This window comes from Copadichromis virginalis, linkage group LG6 (genome assembly GCF_057382275.1).
Source record: "Copadichromis virginalis isolate Kocher_CV1m ecotype Utaka linkage group LG6, C_Virginalis_male_GT1.1, whole genome shotgun sequence".
NCBI lineage: Eukaryota > Metazoa > Chordata > Actinopteri > Cichliformes > Cichlidae > Copadichromis > Copadichromis virginalis.
The window spans coordinates 23,748,818-23,775,543 of NC_140623.1; the positions used below are offsets into that span (position 1 = coordinate 23,748,818).

Consider the following 26,726-nt stretch of genomic DNA (forward strand, 5'->3'; position numbering starts at 1 on the left):
ACCTTAAGAAATAAAGTCTTCTGCCAGTTGTAGACAAATTATTTTTTTAAGAAAAAAGGGGGATATAAAAATTAATCAGAAAGATGCCTTGTGGGTACATTACACCTGTGTTAATGTACGAAAAATAAAAGTGTCCTAAAATAGTTGCACATATCAGTACATATTTTATGAGGTGGTGAAAACTTGTGATAGTGTATTTTATATGCTTGGACACACTAACCACTACCTTACAGCTTCCTTTGCATGTAGTCTTGTGTTTTTAATCAGTGCAAAGTAATTATAAGGAGACGACAGACGTAAAATCACCCTCGGTAAATATGATTATTGATGGAATGTTCCTTTATGACAAAAAACCCCTAAATGTCTTACATGGTTTGTTGCACTTTATCAGTATTTTTTGTCACTTCACGTCCCTTTTTAGGGCTGCCACTGAAAACATTTATGAAAGTAGTTTGTTTTGGCATGCAAACAAACTATGCAGCGTATTCGTCATCTCTGCAGCTCATGACATTTTAATCTCTTCTATTTTTTTGCTTCAGTGTGGTTTTCTTTGTCTGCCCTCCCTCTGTTCCTTCTACCGTGTGAAGTGCTAACATGACTCGACCTCATATCAGCCTTATCTTACCAGGCTGATGACAAAAGGAGGACAATATTCACACTGGGAGTTCTGCTGGATGATAAAATGAAGCTTTGTAACACAGTGAGCTTGACACTTTGTGCACTGAAGCAGTTAGTATTAAAAAAACAACAAATTTAAATCATTCTTCCTGCTTTTCACCACTTCCTAGACATTCCTAACTTCCTCAGTGCTGACCGTGTCAGGAGTGAAGTGAAACTCTGTTGTAAAAATATGAGAATAATTTGCATGAATTTGAGATCCTTTGTGTAGCACATGTACAACACAGCATATTAAATGACAAAAAGCAGCTTGGGGAACATCTTCAGCATTCAATCCTGCATGTGTATAAGTGACAGAGAAAGGCAGAGTGGGGAGGAGGAGGAAACCTGAGGCTGAAACAGGTAGATAATTAACCAAGGTGAACACAAATCACAGCCTTTATTCACAGAGAGCATAAAGATTTACAGATGGTGTCTCATCCAGTAAAGACAAGGAGTTTGAAAAGTTATGACCACTTAGGTGTGGCTCACGTCTTCAGATTTGAGCCTCTTTGTTGGGGCATAACAGGAACAGCTAGTTAAAAATAATCTACCTTGACATTAAGAGCTCAGAGTTCGCCTGGTCAAAGGTTACGAACTCAGAGCGGCGCAAGATAGAACGACTGGCAAGCGAACAAGCGAAGGAAGTTCAAGAGCGGGAATTTGTTTAGTTAACAGAGCCGAGCTATTCCCGTGAGATTGCTTGCTACGTTACGTTTATGATTGATAGAAGCACCTGATTCTCTGCATATTAACAGCGTGTTACTGGGGACTGAGTTGTTTTATGAGCGGACAGAGAGGCTTTTACAGAGTTCTTCAGGTCGTCATAAACACAGATTGACTTGCAAAATCCATCTTTTCTCTCAAAAGAGCAAGTGAGCATATAACATTATGAATCTGTAGTCAGCTATGAAAAGGAAGGATATTGTATTATTTATGACTTTAGGATTTCTCTTATCAGAGGAATATGCATGTACAGAGGTCTGTACAGCGATCCAGAGCACTGATGAAATAGGCCTAAGAAGGCTGCCATCTTTAGCCACACACTCATGTAGACACGTGGAGGAAATTGATTCACAGTCCCCCCAGCAGCCCCCTAACAACAGCGTCGCAAGGCAGCAGAACAGGATCGTGGAAGCACCAACGTTTAAATAAGCCTGAGTCCTGCTGCTTTATACATGCAACACAAACACCAGCCAGATAACAACAGATGTGGTCTGTTAAGGTAAGTTTGAGGTAAGTCCTAAATAACTCAAATACTATTTAAACCATCCTTCAAAGACAGGTCCGTAGAGATAACTGCAACAACAATAATCAACGCATAGTCTCAAGTCACAAAAAGTTGTCATTCAAGGACAGCGAGCGCCTATCCAATCAAAGGGAGCTAGAGATACGGGGAAGTGAGAGTAAAACAGAGTAGAAATCTTGAGAAAGATCGTAGCAGAGGGATGGTGGTGGAAAAGAGAAGAGGAAGTAGAAGCAGAGAGTGGTCAGAGAGGAGGATATCTACCCCTGTTGCTTCACAGCGCTCCGCTGCTTGGCCGCCTGCTCTGGGAGTGTTAGTCCACCTCCATGAGAGACAGGTACAGCAGGGCACTGAGCACAGAGTCCAGCCTCCTCTACACTAACACACACACACACACACACACACACACACACACACACACACACACACACACTGACCCAAAGCTGCAAGCATGAGAGCTGATGAGGGTGGAGCTAAAACAGGTACTTGAGTTTGTGTGTATCTGTGTGTACATGTGGATGAATCTCATCTTTACTTTTACTGTTATTTCATACACACACAAGCACGTTAACAAAATTTACTCATACATAGAGCAGTATTTATATTTCACACACATATACTGACACTGTGGAAAATATAATTGATGCTGTAATCTCCTTTTCAGACTTTCCGTGTACAAATGACATGATTGAACCAGTAATTTTAATTTATCTGCTTACTTAAAGACAAATAAACTGTCAGTGTTCACCAGCCAAGAGAAGCATGCCACTAAGTGACATTACAACCAAGGCCTCGGTCACCCAGACCTAGAGACCTGTTTGCAACCACCTGGCAACCATTGGTCACTAGGGAAAAATATATTGCCAAACCGGTTGGCAAGTGGTTGCTGCCAATCGTCAGGTGAAAGTGGTCACAAAGAGGTGCACAGTCCTGCTCCAAAGCCTCTTTGTGATTGCTCTGGTTACTAGCAGATGGCATGAAAAATGCCAACTTCTCTGCAAACAGTCGCTGACTGTGGCAAAACTGAAAGGTGCTGATGGTTTCACTACCACTCACTGAGTACTTGGCTGGTGTTTACTTGGAAGGCGCCGGCTTGTTTGAAAAATCTGCTAGTGATCACCAAAGCAATCACAAGGAGCTTTTAGGTGGAGCTCCCTCTGCACGATCAAGCTTTCCAGCATCCATTCACCCAGCTGTCCGGGAATATGCAACCCATTTTCTAGCACTTCCTTTAGTGAAAGATAGTGGTTTAGTTCAACAGAAAGAAAAACATTCTTACATATATCCAAGCAGACCTAACAGAGTACTTCTGCACTACTTTTACCTTTATAGTACTTTTACTGCATTTAGGAATACAGCTATATGTTTTCACTGATCCAACGCAGCTGTAGAAAAAAAAACACAAGTCAACAAGTCTTTGTTCCCTGACAAGTGAAAGCAGGTAATGCAGAGAGGAGTATGATGGGAAATTGAGTTTTAATGGGTTTTGAGGGTTTTCTGCTTAGATTTGCAGAAAAGGGAAAAATGTTCAGGAAACGTTCAAACTGGGGTTTGAATACTTCCTCATGTTTGTGCTGCAGTGAAGGGACATCTGAAAATTCTGACTGGAAGCTACCGCTGGAGTGATTTCTGTCATATCAGCACAAAACTGTGACTGTATACAAGTGTGTGCGTGTGCATTCAGGCATTCACGTGTGTTTTTTTTTGTACATAACAACGGTGAACGTGTTCCTAGCACAGCTTAACCTAAGCAAACAGCACACACCTACCTGGGCAGTCAAAAGAGCAGATCAAGATATGAGAGAGAGGACGGAGAAAAAAAGTCACACGCTTTCAGATTTTGTTCAAAACAAAGAAAAAAAACGTTCCCTGTGTCTTCTGAAAGGAGCGAGAAAAGAGAGTGTTTGGGGAGACATGAGAGTTACAGTCTGGTGAAAAGCACACTAAGTTTTAGTTGCTAGTGAAACCGACCTCACTCTTTAACGACTGAGTAAACAGGCAAGAAGACAGGGTGTGAAGTATAAAGGCCAAAGAATAATGGACGGACAAAGACTAAAGATTAAATGATAGTGAGATACAAACGGGCTTTTCTGTCTATGAATTTACTTTACAATCACATCAGAAAGAGCTCGCTCAGTACAAATGACACCAAAACAGTGTCTGTAAAGATACCCAGGTCAAAGTATGAATGTAAAGGTGTGTGTGTACATAAAGAAAAGAAGAAGTAGAAGGTGCGGGGGGCTGAGTGTAAAGTAAAACCGGGGTTTCTTCTAAGCCGAGGGGGGTCGGTCTAAATTAAATCATTAACTGTGACTCATTAGTGGGAGCCAATCAGAGCTCAGGCACGCCTCAGAGATTTCAGGTGTTCTGGTGACTGCACAGTTAATCGTTTAGGAGGTCAAGTCAACAGTTTATCGTTTAACTCCACGGGAAGAACTGAGAGACGGCCGAAAAACGCTGACTGTCTCCTCAATGATTGGACACGCTCACTAAATCATTATTCAGGCACCGTTCACACCACGCAGTCATTCGTGTGAGACGACATGTTTTGGAGCGCAGAAAACAATGATTTACAAAGAATTATGAAATAAAGCTGCGATCCTGCATATTTTATGATAGTCAACGATTCCCGCGAAAAGCCAAATGACAGAATCATCCATCACATTTGTTTAGCTGCAGCTGATTTGGGAAAACAAATCTTTTGAAATTTGGATATTGCGACTTTGACTAAGAGAAAATTAAGTGAAAATAAATTCTTATGAGCGAAGAACGATCATTGCTGGACTTTCATGTTCATCTGCTGAGAGGACGTATGATCAGTTAAATACATGCATTCACTGATTGGTTTTTGATGTCAGACTAAACTGCTTTTTAAACGTAACACTGCATGGCTGAAACTGACGTTGTGTTTAAGTAAAGCAATTACTTAGAACTAAATCAATCACAGTAATCAGTGGAGAGAAAGAACTTATAGAGCTGTCTTAGACTTTGTAGGATATTTATGATAAGCTGGCTCCCTATTAAGGCCAGGATTAAAAGACACACACACACACAGGAATCTGTTACATAGGCAAAACAATGAATAAGCTGAAATAAAAATCAGCCATAAAACAGTCCTGGTAATCAGTATCTCAGCTAGAAAGGCTGACTGATTATTACATGCGCCGTCTATATAAGTAAATGAGTAGCGTGTCACAAGACCAGAGGTCCCGCTGTTCATTTCTGCGGAGTGATACGACCTGTAGGAGTGCACCACACTGTTTTCTTCCAGGAAAACAGTGTGGCCTGTCAGCCACAGAAACTGCTGTAGAAATACATTAAAAAAAAACGTTTCCTGGTGTGATTTTCATCACGTCAAACTGCTTCCAAGTTTCAGGTGGCTCTCACAACTCAACTCTCTCACAGATTTCAGCACACATATTGTTTTTAACTTTGACAAGGCCGAGCGGGATGGTGTCTTTTGATTAGAATGGCACCAAATACAAAGGAGGCATCGTGGTGTCTCTGGCCGCTGTACGGTGCATTATCTGAGCCACAGCACAGCACAGGGAAACAATCAACTTGACAAAAGAGAAGTGAGCACTGCGGCTGACCTCTTAAGACACATGATGTTCTCATGTTGACGCAGCTCAGCTGTCAACATGCTGACGCCAACAGGACGACAGAGAAACGAAGGAAAAAAAAAAACAGTCGTGAGGCTGAGACAAAGAAATCTGCATTATCTTAAAATGTTTATATTACATTAGCTAAACTCCTGAGAGGCTTTGCTTCTGTCCCTGCGTCCGCTCCCTTATGCCTCCTTCTCCTCCTTCTCTGCACTTTTCCTTCCTCCCATCCATGTACCTGTCACCCTCATTCCTCTGGTTCACCCAAGCTCAAAGACGAGCAGCAGGGAGGGGGAGGAAGGAATGAAAGAGAGGAGGCAAGGAGATGCAGGAAAAAGGGGAAGATTAGAAGAAAAGGGAAGAGAGTCTGAGTGGGGATCTGAGGAGGAATAGACCAGATGGAGAGGAGCGAGGGAGGTTAACGAAAAAAGAGGGGGGGGGGGGGGGGGGCGCGAATGTGCAGGCCTCCCTCAGTGCTAGAAAGCCCTTCAAAGTGAAACTGGCCTGAAGAATTTCAGGTCAGACGGAGTGCGTAAGTGACCACCTCCAGCTCGGAGTAACTCCACTACAGAGGAAAGATTCCAGCTCATTTACTCCGAGAGCCCCCCTCCACCTCCAGGACCTTCACATTTGTCTCAAATGTCACTCAAAACAGCACGATTTGCGTCCAGCATGAGAATCTAACCCAACATAACAAAGATCCTCAAAGAAAAGCTAAGTCTTGTTATGAAGTATCACAATATACAGATCCTTCATACAGCAACAAAGTCATTACTAATCAGAAGAGCTGCTTTAGCACTCGCAGAAAGGAGCTTTGCCTCTTCAGACAAACACATTCCTCCGGCTAATCAGCTAGCCCGCTCAAGGCCATAGCAGACATTGTTTCAAGCAATTACTACTGATGCTGGCGGTGTCACACTCGTGACACGGGCTCCTTCAGAGTGTGTGTGAGTGTGTGTTTGAGGTTTAGCACAGGTATTTGGTCATGCTTGACACCGAGCAACATGACTTTATTTTGGGATTTTGTTTTTTTTCCCCAGTGTTTTTCCCATTCACACATACTTCACACACTTAAAAATGAGCTAATCTTCACGTACTCTTGGGCCTACCCAAACACACCGAGAGAGTCAATTCTCCCACAACAGCACGCTTACAGAAGACGGAAACAACAGCGATGTCATTACAAACAGCTGTTTTTTTAGCTTTTCCATCACAAAGTGAACCCATTCATCAACCAAACTTCTGTTATTGTCATTTCTGGTAGTACTTTTAGCACAGAGTATACCCTCAGTGAATGAATGAAGCAGCATGTCTCTCTCTTATGCACACACACACACAAAGCAAACACCTCACCTCACTGGGGTAAAAGTCCACGCATTATATGATGAAGAACCCGGAAGTCTATGGGTAATAATACCAGCTTCTCTGTGTAGCCACTGAAGCATTTTTATCCCCCACCCTGAACACACACACACACACACAGTGGTGTGCCATGCCACTCCACTGGTTCCACTGGTTCCACTGTAGGGATACCTTGATCTCCATTCCAACCTCTGATTGGAATAAAGACAGCAAAGGCACTTAAACCAATCAGTTTGACTGTGATAAAGTGGTGAAACAGGCCCCTCTGGTAAAATGATCAAGCAAAACTTGACGGATTTCTATTTAAATCGAAACGCAAACAGCTGTCTAACCAGAAACGTCTCCATCAGAAGCTGTCCTGTTAGGAACGTCTTTGAGGCAAAGGCTTCTAGAAATTATTGAGGTCGTCTTTCATGAAGATACCCGTCTGTAACGAGCATGCTTTAAGGAGACTCAAGCAAATTAGATTTTTAAAACAGACAGAAACAACCTTCGGGGTCAGTTTTAAGATGTTACCTGTTTTCCAGACTCAGATGTTGTTGATCAGGCCGAGGAGATGCAGTCTGTGTTGACGGGGTATCTTTTCACACCTATCTAAAACTCTCTCCCTGCGTCCATTCACACTCCTTTGGTGTTGACAGGCTGCAGGAGTTTAGCCAGTCTCCTTGAGTGCCTGAGTCTGTGTGTTTGAGTGCCGAGGTAGGCAAAGGTGGTTTAGTGTTTACTCATTCTCAATGGCCAGAGGAGAGAGGTGGGGCCACTTAGGGCAGGTAACCCCCTCCCTCACCCACCTTTTCTCCCTCCTTCAATCTCTCGCTCTCTCTCTTGCTAAGCAGATAAGGAGTCAGAGGAAAGGGAATGCAAGGGATGAAAGGGCAAAGGGTGTGACTGACATCAGAGAAAAGTCATGAGCTTGCGTGGGATTCAGAACAATACACTCCTGATTACATTAAATGAATAAAACCAAAAAAACCTGACGTGGAGTAGAATGATGATCGAGGAAGTAATTACTGGAATTTGCAGGAAAATTTTCCAAATGCCAGCCTTTTTGTCTAAGAGGACAACAAACTTTCACAGTCCCAAAACAAAGCAATCAGCGAATGTTTATTCTACCTACAGACCTTTGTGAAACAGATAAACACACTCTAGCACTCACACAATAAAAGCTCTTCTTTCTTCTTGTTAGGCAACAAAAAACCAACAAAAGATCTCGCTGATCACATCAGCTCGTTCCAAAACCACAGATAGAAAATAAATATGTGAAATATATCAAAATCAGATGATGTTTAAACACCAGTTTTTAATAAATGTAACAGACTGGCAGAGCTAGAAACAACTAAAAAGTGAGGGAACGCCTCTCATTAAAAATAAAAACGTGAGGCTAGAGGCCTTTCTGTGGCTTTGTGAGCTAAATTTCTTTCACACGCTAACATATACTTTAGTGATTGACAGGTTTATTTTATTTTTAATTATCATTGCTAATTAAATGTTTACATTAAATGTAAATGTAATTAAATATCTCAACAAGCTAACTTTCAAGTAGGGTTGCCAACTCCCTGAAAAATAAATAAGGGACACCTCGTGGCCAGGGCCGGGCGACCCAGTTGTCTTCACCCTTCCCAGTGTGGTGAATTTTCTAGCTCTTTTTTTGTGTGTGAAATTATTTTTTTAACCATTTGACTTGAAGTTGATTTAAGTAGATGCATATTCTATTCTTTGTGATATGAACACATGTGAAACAAATGATCATTTAGCCATTTATTTTTAGCTCAAAATGACAACATTAACACAGTAAAACAGGTCTCCTTCTTAAACAGAAGCCTGTCATGCTTAACTTTTGAGAATATAAGTAAATCTTTCTTTAAAAGCACTCTGTCCTGCTTAACTTAAAATTATATAAATTAATAGAAAGCAATAGAACGAAAAATATTCTTGTAACAGTGCACATTTAGTGCATTTAGTACAATTGGCTTCAGTTGAGGTATTATTTCAGCTTTTCTAATGCTAATCAGCTGCTCCTGTTTGTAAACCCGCTTGTTCCCATGATTAAGCATCTTAACTCATCATCATTATTCATCTATGTATTACTTTTATGTATTAGTGATCTATTTGTTGTAATCATCTATCCTTGCAGTTGTTTATTACACAAAATAAATTATATTATCACACTTCTGGCCACATAGCGCTGATTTTCACTGCACATGCCCATATTAACTTTTTCCAGCCAGGTGTTTTCCTTTTCCCATTCTTCCCTTTCTCTGAGCGAACAAACATTGCTGCTCTAATGCTGGGCTTACACTGTGCGGTTTTAGGCCCATTTTGAGACGATTTCTGAGTCGTGCGACTGATTTGGTGATCGGCCCGATTTTGGCCTTCATCATGCATCGTGTAGTATACGTGGGGTAACGAGAAGCGATTAACACCTCACGACCAGCTCCCGATCATCAATCGCTCGTGACGTGTCACCGCAGCCGCTCACACTGCTCACTCGCAAACACGTAAACGTCGGTGAAAAAGACTGAGCAGCACGGCTGTGCAGCGTGTGATCTGGACACAAGCAATGGAGGCACAACTTGTAGAACTTTGGAAAGCTCATCCGAGCCTTTTCGATGTGGCATCACAAAATGATCACGACCACAACAACCTGAAAATAGTTGGATTTACATTGCTGTTCAATCACAGCTGCCTGATCAATGTTTTTCATTAGCAATTTAGCAAAGTTGATGGTGGTGGTGTGTGTGTCTGTGTGAGTGAAAGACAGAGAGAGCGAGCGACAGATTTTCTGTTATAACCTTCATTTTATGGAGGCACAGTGTGAGCACTCAGGTCGCATCAGAGCATCGGGCGGTATAGTGTGAGACCCTGCATCGTGACCTATGAACGTCTAACCCCTGTGAGTCAATCGTGCAGTTTGAAAATCGCACAGTGTCTGTCCAGCTTTAGGTGTACTGTCGTCCGAGACTTGCACCGCAGTGTCGGCGTTTGTTTCCCTGTTGGCCATGCTTCTTGTTGTGGTCATCTGTTGTCTTCCGGTATTTTCTCCGCAAGCGACCTTTCCTCGACCAATGAGATGAGCGGTAATCTGAATTGTCATACTCGAATTGTCATAAGTGTGGTGTCAGCTCATTGGTCACAAAGCAGGAGAGGGTCTGGGAATTATGTTTTCAAACAAAGCGTTAATTCCATTAACATTTATAGACTACTTTTGATTCTCACTGTATTACGGGACAAAGTGCGTCCCTTATTAGCTCAATACGGGACGTGTACTTTTGTTTCGAAATACAGGACGATTCCGTATTTTAAGGGACGGTTGGCAACCCTACTTTCAAGTTAAGCCAAGTTAAGCTATCAGAAGTTAAGCTAAATCATTTAAGCTAAGCTCAGCATGTTAGCTTGGACAAACAAGCTAACTTTGTTTATTTTAATCAGTCCTCACTATTGGGAGCAGTTAGCAGCAGTCACGGAGCTTCAGTCCAGTCTCAAGGCGGTTTGTGGAAAATTCACCAAAAAATGTTTTTTGTGTGTGTGTTTTTGCGCCGGTAAAAACAAGTTTGCCATATTTTTCACCAGCTAGTAGAGCTATGTTTGTAATTTGTTGGACAAAGATACAGTTTCTGTGCACCTGACAGCTACTTCAGTCAATCAAGCTGTGAGTGGCATGCAGACCTTTAGCTAAGGGGTTTAACAGTGTTCCCTTTTTCTATATCTTCAGGCGTATTTCAGTCAAAGGTCTGTACAGATTATTAACCTAGTGCGGTACTGTAAATCAGAAGAGATTACTTTAGGCTGGAGGCATTTTCAGTTGTATTGAAAGACACAAACCCTTTGTCAAAGTGATATATCCTTGATTTATAGCTCAGGTTCAATCAAGTCAGTATTACAAAAAGTCTGTTAGATATTTATGGTTTTGCCACAGTGTGTGCACAATGACATTTTTCTGGCCACTCCCAGCGAGTATCATGATTAAGTTTCACCTGACTCTTTTGTTCATGTTGAATTAAATATGAACTGAAAGTCACTTTGGTGGTAACATATTAAAGACAAAGTAAATGGAAATCAAAGCAAAGCAGTCACATTCCAGTCATATTTACCAAAAACACGAGGAAGGTGACAGAGAATAAGAACTGACAATTTACATAACTACATAACACGTAAAGAGAACAGTGCCCTATAATCTTATCAGATGGGATACAGTTACTACAGGGGGAGGTTTGTGCATGTGTGTGTGTGTGTTAGTGCCATTGTACAAGTGACACATTAACCAGTGGCTCTGTTAATGAAGGACAGGCAATCACTGGTTCTTTTGGCAGTACACACTCTCATTATATGCAGATACCCAGTTCAAAGTTTAAAATGGAGAAATCTATTCTCTCTCCAGTGGGGTGTAAAAGGGTTGCTGTGATGGCTATACAGAGTCATAAATTTATTTTAAAGTAGGAGAGCGCGTGACTCAAACACCAAGATGACTTTATGGCTCACGCACTGCCTCTCAAACTTTAAGTAAGCATCTCTAAGGTGCCTTCCTGATCTCACATCAACGATTCATGACCCAGGTGATATTTATACTATGATAATATTATCTCTAATAACTCAAATACACAAATAATCTTTTAAAAATTTAAATAAGAACAAAACATAAGTAGGTTTAGAGATCATTAATTAAGGTTGTATATTTTTTTCAACTATCTCTACAAGAGGAGCTATAGTTAATAGATATATGAATTTGAAAAATCATGGCCGGCGCCAATTGTCCCTAAGTAAGAATCACTTCCTCCAAAAGCTAAAGTGGGAAGCTACTACGGTTTAAACCAACAGCAAGAACAGGGTCTCTCAAATAAAAGTGCAAAACAGCGTGAATGAAATGCAATACAAGCAAAGAGTCACAGCCGAATGAAGAGGAGACACAAACAGAGAGAAAGAGATATGGGACCGGCCCTGCAGGTCTGACATGAACCATTGGAAGCAGTACACAAACGACTTTTCCAACGGACAGTGTGATGTTCAAGTCTGTAGAAAAGCCAGATGTCTTGTTTCTAAATCAAAGTGAGAGCAGCAGATACCAAAAATTCAACACCCCAAAAGACCAACATCAGCTGATATCACTGAGCTGGAAGTTTACTGTGTAAATGTGGTTACACACAGAAAACAAGAATTTAAACAGTTTTATTGGCAGTTTTATTTTAATGTACATCTGACTTTTCTCAGCTCAAGGTTAACCGGTCTGTGCGTTCTGTAACGTTTTTTTCAAATAAAGTCAGTGTTAATTGAGCATGACGTTCGTTCAGGCAGGACAATGCCAGCCCTCATGAGCTGATGGCTCAGGTGATACCTGTGCAAACATCCAAACTGAAAATCTCATACAGTCAGTGCACATATACACACCACTTTGCAACCCTGACTGAATCTGACTGAATCAGTGCTATATCCATTATCATTGACACCTGCGCTGCTCTTTCTGCTTCTGTCCGCACCTCCAGCTTTCAATAACTTGCACATGAAACTAAGTCATACCACCAGATATTTAAATGTTAAGGTTTAGATACTGGCATTGACTTCAGACCAGTGCAAACACTCCAGATGCTCAAACATATGCTGATATGATACAGCCTGTGCACATTTCCATTTGCCTTTGCTAACCTTTAAGAACAATTATTCCGTTTAATGAATCGATCATAAAAACTTCTGCAAAATCATTTAAAAGTATCTGCTGCATTCAATTTGAGAAGTATGATCAGCGCTGCATTTTAGAGCGTTTGAAATTCACGTATAAAGTCAAACATCATCAGCGGGTTTGCAACGAGATCTCGTTGGGGTGGCGTTTAGGTTTTGTGTTGAATGTAAACTTCAGTGTCTTTACTACAGTTAATGCATAAACATTACAGAAATGCCCTGACATGTGTCTCAGCACCGCAAGGTGTCCGTTTCTCATGAAAAGATTTCCACCAGGCAGCAGATCACCCCACTGTCAGAGGCAGCAACTCAACCCGCTTTAAAAATAAAAAAATAAAAATAAAGACAGACTCTGGGGTTTCAGTGTGATGTTATCCATGTTTATCTGTCAGCATGTACCAGTCAGCTCTGACCTAATAACTGTAAAATATAAAATGTTTAGTAGTAGTAAAAAGTACCAGTAAAACTATCCAGTATTGCTTCACATACAGTAGATAAGATCTACTAAAAATCTAAAACCAAAACAGAAACAAAAATATACACAAAAATGCAAAAAACAAAAACAGCATCTCCAGTCCTCCTTCTCCTTTATCACATACAGTTTTGCAACATGCTCTATTTTAGGGTCAGTATCACACCATTAAGTATTTTGTATTACTAAGTATTTTGTCACCCATGCCTTTTGTAGGACACAAGTGTCCTTGTGAAATGTAGCGAATCATAACTGGATGGGAACGGTTTCACTTCAGCATTCTCGTCATCATCACCCCAACAGAGGGAGCAAACAGCACAGGGTGTCAAACACTTGCATATATGTGATTGCACAAAGCTTGTAGCGTGCACGGAGAGAGAAAGATTAAACCTGTCCAGCATAAAGAGGGGGGAAAAATGCTGTTCAGCTTAAAAATGCTCAGATAATAAGACTGCACTGAAGCCAAACAGGAAAAGTCTGGTTCTACTCAGTCTAACACTTCCTCATTCAAAGGGTCACCTCGCATCCTGTAACTGCTGTCAGCCAATCTGCATGTCCCACTTATCGTGAACAAAAATGACTCAGCACAAAAAGAAAGCCTTTTTGGCCTCCTACCGCACAACCGCGCGCTCACAGGACGTTAAAGTCCTGATCTTTTTTTTTTCTTCCATTGTGATGAAAGAAGTTTTCCCTTTTGCCTAGAATTTGTCAGCTGACACGTTGGTCATGTGGCTTATCGCTAACCAGTGAAAGAGCAGCAGCAGTGTGTGTGTGTTTGTGTGCTTAGCTGCTACAATCACTGCCAAGGTCAAGGAGACCATGAAAGAAGGATAAAGAACTATGAGTAAAAGACCTGAAGGAGCTCAAAAACATGCGGACACCACAGAAATAAAGAAATAGTCATCCTTATGACTGTTAACCGCACTGTAGCCACCTATTATCTGGCCAACAACCAGCAACCGCTGTAACGTCAATGTGGATGAGTGTCCTCCACCAACACGAGAAACAAAACTAACAATCATGTGACGGAGCATGAGCAGCAAGGGCGTGAAATAAGAGACAGACCAGAGGAGATGGGCCAGTTGTACAGGATTAAAGCTGCGCTTGTTAAATCACCACTTCAGCTAAAATTCACGCAGTATTGTGCAAAAGTTTTAAGCCACCCCTCATTTCCGTTCATTTTGCCTCTAAGGAGCCAGACTTTCTTGGAACATTTCAAAGCAGTCTTGAGCAAGGCCTTAAGATCTTTCAGTGATTTTCTTTGGACATTGGCTCCTTTTCCCACTCATTTCCAGTCCTGTCCCTGTCCCCAGTACCTGACCATCTTCAGAGGAATGTTTTTTCTGTTTGTTGAGCCACTCAGCCCTGACACATTACTCATTCATAAATAAATAAGGCACCTGACTCAAGGGATGAACCAGTGTTGCGTCTACAGACTACTTAGCTTTACCAGCATTGGTACAAAACCACATCATTTGTTCCCATTTCTTTTGTTGAATCTATGAACTATGCCACATATATCACAGCCTGACAGACACAAAATCGTATATTTGCACTACCAAGATGATTCTCAAAGCTGTTAGCTGGAAACTTGGCATATCTCAGCATGCTGCAGAGCGTGTCCTTAAAAATTTGAGGAAACAAAGACAAAGGGAAGACGAAAGAAGAAGTGGCAGGCCTAAAAGCTATCCACAACAGATGAACAGTATCTAAAAGTCATGTCCTTATGAAGAAGGAAAAAAAATCCAATCCTGACAAAGGACCCGAGTGATGTGTCTGGCCCTACACATCTACTGTGCGGGATCATCCAGACAGCAAGAACAAAGAGAGCTTTGAATGTCCTTCAAGAAGCCTGGAGAACTGCTCCTAAAGAAATGACAAGAAAGCTTCCCTAAGAGATTTCAGTCTGTGTTGTAGACTGAAGAAGAATTGTCATTCTGAATGTCTTCTTACCCATTTTGTAGTGTAAAGAAATGAGAGGAGGCTCAAGACTTTTAAATTAAACCACAATAAAGGACACACAGCACTTACTGCAAATAATTCTAACTGATAAAAGAAATCTTGCGAAACTAGATGCACTTTCCTAAAAAGAAAAAAAGAAAAAGAAGTCCAGTAAGGACAACCGGCCAGTGTTTGTGAAGGACACTGAGCGCACAGACATTCAATGTCAAGGATGTCAGCAAACCTTTTATTCTGGAACCGTTTTCCAAACGTGACGCAGCGTTTTTAATGGCTGCTCAAACAGCAGTTCAGCGTCAAAATGTTTGCCCTGGTAATCGTCAGCAGTCACCAGTTAACTTTGTGAATATTTGCATTAACAGGGCAGCAATTTTGATATGTTCACTGTAGTACAAACGCGTGGTTAACAGTCAGAGCCTCTGATTGGTTGTCTTATCATATACCAGCAGTAGTAAGCATCACATGTCTTTATGAATGGAGCATCACCTATAATCAGTCCACTTCCATAAATGTACTGTATGTCATGCTTTAGCATACAAGTAATGCATCTTTTGTCTTTTGGCATCATCCCTTACTTCCTGGAAAGACTGAACAATCTCTAGCTAGCACACCTAAAGAAATGAAAACACACACACACACTCGGTAAAGTGAGAAGGGAAGGTAGGCAGATAAGAACAGAATGAACAGAATGAAAAGCGGATGGAATTCATCGCTGTTCTCGACAGCTAACGCACAATAGCTGTTCTGCTAAACAGTGTCATGCACACCGCCCCGAAACAGAGGCTTAATGACGTGAAAAATACAAAGACATCACCCTGAGAAACTAAAGCAGTGTGAATTCCACCTGTTCACCTGCTCCCGTACTGAAACCCCTAATACAACAAAGGGGAGGGAAGAAGGGGGGGTGTGGGAACATAAGAGAGAGGGAAGATCAGAGAGAGAAAGAGCCCGACTGTCTGCATATAAAGAGTGTGTGTGTGTGTGTGTGTGTGTGTGTGTGTGTGTGTGTGTGTGTGAGTGCTTCAGTGTGGATACTTTGTCAGTTTTGTGCATCAGTTCAGATTCAACCTACGGAACATTCCATTCTGGCACAGTGTGAGTCTGCGTGTGCACATGTTTGTGGTCGTGGTTTAGATTTGAAGAATACCGGAAAGTAGTGGTTAAATTATCTGTTCTTAACATATATGTAAATGACTTTACTGTCCTCTTAAGTGATGGAAATTCAGCCCTGTGTGTCTGCGTTTGGCCTTATCAGGAGATCCAGTGCAGAGCCGTGTGTAGCTTCTTTCCCTGCAACAGACTCACTTACACACAAAACACACCCCTCAACAACATCCACATTTACTCGCCCTCCCTGCCAGTATCAAACCACCCTCTGCACACACACACACCTTGCCTCTTGGCCTGCTGTCCAGACAACTAACCCATTGTGTGTAGCAACAGGTATGCAGAGAAGAGTCTGTTTGAGTACATGCAACAAGAAACTTGGTGTGTGTGTGTATGTGTGTGTGTGTCTGTGAACAAGCTAAAAGGATACCTTGGCATTTTTTCCCCAAGTCTGTTTCATAATGATTCCAACATGAGCTTATGCACTTTACTTTTGTTTTGTAATCTCTGCAGCTCCTCTACGAAAGCACCTGAAGTTTAACTGTCTGTTGGGACAAACGTAGGGTTTGTCCTACGTCCCTTACATTAGAAACCGGTTATGCCACTGCTAATATGGACAAATACAGAAGACAAAGCATCATACATACGTTTGTGAACCTGTCTTATAACATGTCTCCGACCTCACTCGTTTAACCCGAAAGGGCGCAAGAGGAGGATTTAGGAAACAAGCAGTGAAATGAAGCACGATAACAGCATTAGTGTACGAGCAGGTTTGGGGGACAGAAGAGGGAAGGGAGGGAGGCGAGCAGGATAGGAGGAGAGGATGGAGGGTTCAGCGGTGTCACCGCACTGGGGGGGTGGAGGGGTTACTCGTGGGTCAAAGGTTGAACAGCACAAAGGCAGAGGGAGAGAGGGGAAAGGGGGGAAGAGGAGTGTTGATCCAGCCTTCGCAGTGAGTGGAAGTCACCTGTTTACACACTCGACAGTTCCGCCACGCTCACAGAAGGAAGGCAGTTGCACAATATCACATCTCAAAGGCACAGTCTAATTACAAAGAGGGGAAAAAAAGACTTTTTCACATTTAAATGTTGTGAAATCAGTCTACACAGACAGATAATCCGAGTTTTGAAATAACTGTCTCCTTATCGTGGTTGACAGCGTTCATGTGGTCAAAGAATGAAATATAAATGATCCCTTTGAACACTAATCTTCAGTGCTGTTCAGTGGAAGCACTACATATTATTAACTATATCTAGGAGGTGAACACAAGAGTACACAGTGTAAGAAGCTAAGTGGTGGTGGCTGGGGTAGATAGTGGAATTAAGAGTTTGGACAGTCTGACACTACGATTTATATTTGAAGTCCTACTTGCATGTTGATTTAGGCAAAAAAAAAAGTATGGTTAATTAAAGTGGCAATAAAATCAATGCAGATATCTTTCAATTATAAAAAGTGTACCAATGCTTTAGTTGAGTTGAGAGTAAATAAACTGTCAGCAACCAGTGAACAGGTGACCTATCTAACTGTATTTTGGAGAAAGAATTTTTTTAATTTAATGAAGACACAACTTGCATATTCTGCTACGTATCTACAGAGCAGATTTAACACATATGTATAATCCTGCTACTAGACTTCAGAGGTTTCAACTCCTGATAATGTGGTTTTTTCACACACAGCACAGCATTTTCCTCAAAATCTACTTCCGCAAACAGGATTAGTCCGTTAACTGTTCTGGACAGACATGTTGGTGCTGAATTTCTTAAGTAAAATAATCACCACAAACTGGTTGTTTGTGCTGTCTTTGCAGCACAGCAGGTTTCACCAGTACAAAACCACTCAGAAATAACTGAATGCGGAATCATTACATGGTAATAGTTGTCCAAGCTTTCATAAATATGTTTCAAGGAAATGATTTTATCCTCAAAAGTTCCTGCTTGAGAACATTTCAGATCTACAAAAGGGTTTGATTCACAGCTGAACATTTCTGATTGGTTTAGTAATTGAGGGATAACTTTTGTAGTAGCACAACAAGAGCTGCTCGCTTTTACCAAAAGAGAGACAATCTAGAGAATTTGTCGATCCTTTAGTTATTGATAAACAAGGCTGGAAAGAGCATGTTCATCATGATAAATGTCAGAGGACACCTTGCAGAGTAGGTAGTTTAGCAGCGACTTGCTTTGTTGCTTGTAAAGTTGGCTGGCAGACTTTGCGTTATATCTGTCCATGCAGAATACATTTTTTTAGCTTTCTCTGGGTACTTAGCAAAAAAGAGCACACACAGAAGGCTTATTTTTGCATCTCGCACCACTCTTTCAAGAAACAGTTGCCTTTGAGCTGACTGAACTGTGGTGATGATCTCTGCCTGGAGGTCAGAGAGCCATCAGAGGAAAGAAGGTAAAAGAAGAAGAGTGAGAACAATACAGAGACCTGGGGTTTTCTTGACCTGGTCATGGGCGTAGCCATCCTTGGATAAAGCTAAAGTTACAGGAAGTGCTTGGATGAAATATCCGATTTACATAATGGTTCATCTTTCACAGCAAAAATTCACTTTAAATCACCCAGTGATTATCTGTGAAGTTTCAGTTGTACAAACAGACCCTTTGACCATAGCATTTCACTCAATGCGTAATCTATAACTGAAGAGTACATTTGTCGGCTTATCCACGTTTGTAACATCTGAACAGTTTGTTAAGCAACTGGACATCTGCTGACGTTACTTTTTATCCTGGCTGTGCGAAAACAGCCGTCATGTTACCGAAGATAAAATATAGATAAACAACAACGTGTCTGTGTCGTGTTTGTTGTCTGACAGTATGGTGATGTCCTAATCTCTGGATAAGGACAATCTCTGCGAGGTCCTGTGCTTGTGATGTTACTAAGTGCAACCCTGGTTTTCATCCAAGTGTAACTTTAAAGTGTGAAGGAGGTGTCTATCCAATCAGAATCCAGGATGGCTGGATTATAGATTTTGCTCCTGATTACAGCTAGCACCCATCGTCCTCTCAGTACAGATGCCGTTAGTTATGAAAATAATGTCCTGAGCTCTCGAGCATCACTGCCCAGGGTTGTAACGCTTTAGTGACTGTTGTCACTGTCTCATTATGGCTATGGCTAACGCCACACTGGTAAGAGCTGGTGTGGTTATCTACAAAGTTCACTTGTGGGTCATATAGTTTCTCTACTCCTTCCACTGCATAAATACAGAGTTGGTGAACCTGACAGTTAAGCTCAGTGTCTCTGTGCAGCTTTTGCTGTGTTTTGAAGGTGATCGTCTGTGGTCATGAAGCTATTTAATGCTTCAGTTTTGAAGCTAGCGGTCCTACGTTTCAGTGCCGACTTGAGTCGGGGGTTCCAGATTGTGTGAGTGAGGGGTTACTTTGATGCCCCCTAAGAGCCACATGAATGCTTGACTCATAGGTGTTACTTTCTCCAGTCGTCTCAATCAAAATATTCGACGGCCTTAGCTAAAAGCTCAAACACTTCAAAACAGTAACTCTAAAGTCCTTTCTGGTAAAAATGAGACTACTTTAGCATTACTAAGGATCTGTGCATGACACGCTACAGTTCTCTCAGATTAAGAGGCAGGAACTAAACAGCTGTTATCACTGTTTTAGCTTGGACGGGAGGCTGAAGGGTTTAACCCCTCATACCCCTTATTTGGAGGGATGAGCACAGATGAATGTGTTGTGCATCTCAGACTGAGAAGAGCCTGTAGCAGAACATTTTGCAGATAATAAATGGCTCATAGCAGAGAGATGGCAAGTCAGAGTTGTTACCGCTCTCCCTCAGTGGAGGATGAGGGGCTGATGTCATTGCTGCAGACAGAATTGGTCGGGAACTGTTCTCATCTTCTGAGGGGGGGAGCGGGTTTAAACCTTTTGCTAAGGAAAGAGTAACAGGAGCAACAATAGCTGAAGGAGTTTGATGGGAGAAAACAGAACTAATGACACTCCATAGGGCTTTTCCAATATCCTACGTACACTTAACTGAAACAGAGCCGTAAGAAGAGTACGCTGTGGAGGACACCTCTGCCCAGAGGTTAAAAAAAATAAAAGTTAAGAGCAGAAGAGGGAGGACAATAAGGGAGCTGGGGTTTTCTTGACCTGGTCAGAGGTTTAGTCCCAGTGATATCAAATCACAGCTACGGTTACAGGAAGTGATTAGAGGAGGGATCCAACCATTTACCTGGGTCGTGTTTCAAAGTAGTTTTTATTTTTTAAATCAGCTAATTAGTTCAAGATTGATCTTCAGACTACATTTATGAGATTCAATGCTTTATGGAAAAATACACGCTCACTCTTACACCCTACAGCCAATTCAGAATCGGTGATTAACCCAACAGGCATGTGTTTGAACTGTGGGAGGAAGCCATGCAGGTGCAAGGTGCAGGGAGAACGTGCAGACTCCACACAGAAAGACTCCCGGTGGATTCAAATCCAGGATTTTATTATATAATATTATATAATAATAATTATATTTCATTAAATCTCAACAAGCCGTTTGCTAAAGCAGGGATGTTAAAGTCATTTTACATAAAGGGCCACATAAAGTTTAAGTGGGCCAAACGAGTGAAGCTCTCTCTTTCTGTCAGTGTAAAGAAGTTTAACATTAAATCCCTCAGATAAGAAAAAGTTTCAAGTTGCAGTTTCAACAGCTCATCTCACTTTTTCTACACAATAAAGAAATGTGCCTGTAGTAAATCAAAGACATCTGTCAGCCTGATTCATTCAGCTTAAATTGTAAAAACCAGAAAAAGATCTGGTAGCTCATCGCCCAGACCATCCTGTAATTATGAAACAGGACGTTTATTTTAATTCACAAAAAATCTTTCTTTTTCTTTCATGTTTCTTACTGTGGAATCATTGCAAAACAACACAAAACAGGAATTTCTATTGTAGAAAATGAAAACAGAAACTAGCTTTTACATAATTACTTGGGTGTAGTGTGAATGGCCACGGGGGAGGGCTTTTTTTGGTAGCAAATACTGTAAAACTTGTGAAAATACAGATGCAAGCCCATGATTTAAGTCCTCCTTCACATTTTTCCAAAACCATCAGTGGGCCAGATTGGAGTCCTCGCCAGGCCGATTCTGGCCCTCGGGCTTTATATTTCACATCGCTGCTCTAAAGTGAAACAAACCCTAACCAAAGCGCTTGAGGCGTGTATTATAAAACTAATTCTTTCAACAAATGTTTTTTTCAATGGTTTTTAAAAACACCATCACTTTTGTTCTGTTTGATAGACTTTCAGAAAATCTGATTTCATGAATTGAGGAACTGGCCCTTTAAAACTCCTGATGACTACTGTTCCTCCAAATTTATTTGTCATCCTCTCTGACAATCTTCTAACATTTCTTTTCCGCCACGTTTCTCATTCTCAACCCTTATTTTCCATCTTTGTTACAAGAGGAAGAGACAAGCACATTATAAATCATATGTTCCTCTCCCTTTTTTTCCACCTGTACTTGTTACCCTATTTTTTTAAGCTCGGTTCAACTTCCCTTCAGCTCACTGCTGTTCGGTGTTTGGCCCGATCAGAGGGGAGCTGAAGAGGGAGGTGGGGGGTTGATAAAGGGGAAGAATGTGGCCATTGTGCTTTCCCGGTATGTGTGTATTTGCGACAAACAGAAAGAAAGAAAGGGAGAGAGAGGAGAGCAAGGCTGATCAGATCTTGTTACAGGTGTTTCATAAACAACACAATAGCACTAACAGGTTTCCTTCTGCCTCTCCGCTGCACTCGTTACTCTGCAGCTCTAGATCTCTGCCTATGTGCTGGTGGATTAGGCTTACGGTTTTGTCGCGTACACACCACACTGAATCTGTGCTTCCCCATCATGAGCATAAGATGATCATGTGACAGACATGTGACATGATCATGGTGCACGCTTGTGTCTGTGTGAGTGTGCAGTTTATGCTGTTTCTCTTCCTTATGCTTGAGGTTTGCTGAATAATAAAGTCCAATCGGTTTCTTGCTTTAAAAAAACTGATATGTTAATTAAATAAAAGATCTCTTCCTGTTGCCTTCTGGTTTAAGAAATCTGTCTTTTCTTCCTGAAACTAGACAGGGCCAAAACACAGCAAAAATAAATTCAAACTAGGACAAACATCGAGATATAAATGTATGTCTTAGATGACGTCTGCTTCTGTGCTTTCCACTTGTGGAATGTGATACAGCGAGTTGAGAGATAAGCGCCACTCGGAAAAATGGTTCACCTATTGAACTTGGTTACACAATCAGTAACGAAGCCACAGCTACTGTCCGAGACGGCAACACAGACAAACGCAAAGCCCCGATTGAATAACCCCTTCCATATGCTAACCATTCAACTGGTTTCTATTTTTGGCTTCGGTTTTTACATCAGAATGTCTAAAGAAGCCACGTGTCACCACTTCATCAGGTCTGACCAGCACTTCAACACACACACACACCTTTGAAACACCTTACAGGTCCAGGTATTTACAGTATTCACACGGAAGCTGGCCATCTGTACACAAACATTTCGTCTTGTTTCCATCACTTCAGAAGGCAGCAAACTGACTTATGCTTATTTCCTGAAGACATACCCTCATGCTAACCTTAAACTGGCTCTAACCTGAACCCAAACCTGAACTGAGGTCACTGAAGTTAACTGAAACTAAGCTAAAGAGTAAACTAGTGAGAAAAAGAACAATTCAATTAACTGAGATAAAATAAACTTCTGACAAATAAAACAAACGTACATGGTAGTTGTCTTTAGTTTTTGTCAGTTTGGTCAAATTTGCTCAGATAGTAAACGCGAGGTCTGTGCAAATGTTTACCGAGACTGGATGTCTACAAGGCTGTGAGTGACAGTGGTGTGTTTGTATTGTAGAAGCTAATCTGATCTAATCCCTGACAACGACCTCCAATATTATAGAGAAAAATAATACTGAAAAAAGCAAAAACCAGACGCTCTCATTGGATCTCAGAGAGTGAGCAGAGTCTAGCCTGGTTAGTACTTTGGCTGTAAGCTTCGTGTGGGACTATGGTGCAGTGGTTAGCACTGTTCCAGGTTTGAACCCCAGCTTATCTACCCCACATGGACGTGAAGTAGATGTAGACAAGTGTAGACAAGTAGATAAGTGTATAGAATAAAGTACAGTATGGATGTATGGTTAAAATGTGACTTCTAGTCTAAAAGCACTTTAATAATCTAACTTAAAATTTTCCACCCCAAAAAAATGATGAAGGAATAACTTGGTCAACCGGCCCCATACTGCATGCCAAACTGGTTACCAGGAAACAGAAACTAAAGTTAACTTCAATGCAAGTACAACTTAAATTACTGTAAACTGGCATATGACTTACTGTCATTTTTACACTCTGATTTCCTTTCAACTGACATTTAAAAGTCACACATAGTATATTATTGTACTTTGAATGCTTGCTTGAATGAGCTTTAGCATAAATAAGATTTGAGGCATCACTTACTGCATTTCCTTATGTGGAGAAACACGTGAATATTTCCAGAAACTACAGCTGGACAAATGACAGCTTGGCAAATTTGAGCGGATACCCTCTGTGTCAGTGAGACAGTTGTTCTTGAAAAGATCAGCTGGATGTAAACTGTCACACACACACAAAAACACACAGACACACGGGTACACACACGCACAAACTACTCTGCTTTCATATGCACACATATATACTCGAGCAGCTAAGTCTCGTTTGCACAACAACAGGACACCCAAGGCTAACTGGCGCCCTGCTCGACCAGTTTCTGAAACCCACACACACACAGAAGATGACAAGACAAGAACACATAGAACACACACACACACACACACACACACACACACACACACACACACACACACACACACACACACACACACACACACACAAATAAACATTCAGTACTCGCTCCGTAACCTTGCAGTGAAGGTTACAGCAGTCAGTTGGGTCAATGTGAACACTGGACCAGCTGAAGAAATGTCCTTCCAGATTACCCACTGTGTGAGTGTGTGTGCATGTGTGTGTCTGTGTGTGAGTGTGTGCTGTTAAACCTCCAGGTGAGAAAACACACCATTGCTCTCAGCTACATTTACAACATAACTGTTCAGACTGAAATGAGAGAGAATTTCTGAAAAAGAAAAAAAAAGGGGGGGGGGGGGGTGCACACACGATGAGTTCCCAGCCAACCTGTAGGATGATGGGACGTGTAGTCACGGCGTCGGCGTCAAAAGGCAACGATCCGGCTTGTCACTTTCTCATCTTCCCCTCCTGCCTTCTATCTTCCTTTGTACAGACAGTCAGGTTCTCTCCGGCTCCGTGTTCGCTGTCAGGGCACTTCCTGTCTTCAATGACAAGTCCCCCAAAGCACAATGAGAAGAGATCTCAGACACTTCTGTCAAACACACTGCACACACACACACTGCACACACACACACACACACACAGAGGAGAGGACGACTCAAAGTTTCTCTTCTCCTTTTGGTGTTTTTTTGGATTCTGACTCAGATCCTCTCTGTTTGTCCTCTCCTCTGCTCCAGTCACGACAGCGCTCGTAGACGTAACAGCGGGAGACGGGAGAAGGAGGCCGGTGCACAAGGTCTCGAAGTGGAGGAGAGAACAGGAGGTGACAGAGTTGAAGGAAAGCATTAGAGAGAGAGAGGGAGGGAAAGAGGGAGGGAGCGAGGGAGGCCACTGGTAATTAGTGAGTCTGTACCTGACTCTCACTGACATAAGCCCCACATTCCTCAGAAGCGAGAAGGGGGGAGAGATGAGGAGGGAGAGAGGAAAAGGGGAAAAAGTTTGGAACACACACTAATCATCCCAGGACACACATCAGAGAGGACCCTCTTCATCCCAACATACACACAACCACACACACACACAAATCTGTCTTCCTTACAGCACAGCATAACTGTCACGGCGCTCAAGTCAAGCCTGCATGATGTTCAGCGAAGGTGCTGCCGCTCCTGAAGCTTCGCCGTCTGTCACCTAAACGCTCCACACACCTGCTTTTAGTCCCCTTTCTTTCTTCTACCTCTCTCTCAGCTCGTCTTTCCCTTTCTATTTCTCTCTTTCGCTATGTGTATGGTGTACACACTGCCAGCTCCTAAAACTCACCAAACCAGAATCTGACTGCCCATACCCCCAGCACACCTCCTCCCTGCCTCCTCCTTCCTATCATTCCGGATAGGAAACGCTATCCTCCTGTGGCCCTGTCCAATCCAAGTGTGTGTGTGTGTGTGTTTGAGTGAGTTAGTGCGATCAGCCAGACCTGAGAGAGGAGATTCAGCAGCAATCCTCTAAAGGAGTTTCCTGCACACCTACCACATGATCGCTCTCATCCACCGCTTGCTTATTAGTGATGATCACACACGCTCATTCACAAATACACACATACACCCCTGAGGTCACGATGACATGCTGTCTTTACACTGTAGTGTTCACCTCTCTGACGTGCGTGCTGCAGATCCCTCTGTAATGACACCTTTGTGTAATAACAACCCACTCGGGCACTCTCTCAGGTTTCTTGTGTTTGAATTGTCAGCATGAGCGTGACAAAAAGCATGACTGACAGCTGAAAGGGAAATCCAAACCTTTAAATGTCCAATATAAACAGTTTCTCACTTCTGTTAAGGAGGGTTATGCCGTAAAGCTGAACAGAAAGTAAAAACTGTTTTTTCTTTCTACTCCTTCACACAGTCCTTCCTCGTCTCATGCACTTTATCCTCTTTTCTGATCTTTTCAGAAAATGTCATACTTGTTTGATCACGTTATTGAGGTTCAGCAACCCTCAGTCACAGTATAACACTTCTCATTCAAGACTGCGTAAAGTGTATTCCTGTATCTCTCTGTGTGTGTGTGTGTTGGTTACCCTACCTGAATTCCTTGGAGAGTTTGGCGTAGGCGGGACCAAGCGCTTCCTTCTTCCTGATCTCAGGTACGTGGCGAGTGCGACGTCTTTGTGACAGCCAGTTGTCATGGAGACAAGGAGAGAGCGCTGTGCTGAACAGGAGTGTCCGCGGTCAGCCAACCAGCAGACTGAGAACAGAAGAGAGAAGTGAGGACGCTGGATTTCTGTTTAGTGTAACAACACACACACACAGAAACACACACACACAAACAGTAGGGAACTTGCGAGCATGTGTGTGTGTGTGTGAGTGTGTATAGGAAACTGAGATTGAGTCAGATGTGCTCACACAGAGAAATAACGTTTCAACACAGCGGCTGAACTCTAGCAGGGAGGCGGCCGGGCCGTTGATTAAGTTGCTCAATACTTTTTGACTTTAATGCTTACTTAACAGATTTCACACAATCCTTAAAAAAACTGCAAATACAAAAGCATATACACGGCAATAAGTCAGGCTTCTGTAACTGCAGCAGGCTGTGCAGTTCACCCCAAGTAATCTAAATACATCACGATACAGGTTTCACGGCTGATTGTTTCCTACTCTACTAACATAAGAGGAAGCGGTGAAGAAGCACAGATTAAACAAGTTTTAGCCACCATTGCCCGATTCTAGAGTAAAAGTAGATAAAACCCACCTACACCCTGGAACAGGGTTGCACCAGCCAAGCGTAAGCCTAGTCTTAACTACACCCAGTCCCAGTGATTCACATTAATTGCTGGGGTGGATTTTTAATGATTTTCTGGTGTCTCACTAACTTATAATTTTGG

The 26,726-nt window shown here is 42.0% G+C and overlaps 1 protein-coding gene across 11 annotated transcripts in view; it reads right to left on the minus strand.

The window, feature by feature from the left end:
* rbm47 (RNA binding motif protein 47) overlaps positions 1 to 26,726 on the minus strand; it is a 56,288-nt gene that overhangs the window by 18,168 nt on the left and 11,394 nt on the right. For 5 of the 11 annotated variants that reach the window (XM_085459337.1, XM_085459335.1, XM_085459334.1 and 2 more), the window contains exons 1-2: positions 24,951 to 25,146; positions 24,239 to 24,393 (exon numbers count right to left, since the gene is read on the minus strand). The gene's annotated coding sequence lies outside the window, so the exon portion shown is untranslated. Of the gene's footprint in view, positions 1 to 2,167; positions 2,249 to 7,386; positions 7,550 to 23,527; positions 23,745 to 24,238; positions 24,394 to 24,950; positions 25,148 to 25,927; positions 26,090 to 26,726 lie in introns of those variants that run through there. The other 6 variants (XM_085459328.1, XM_085459333.1, XM_085459329.1 and 3 more) reach the window with 6 other exon arrangements.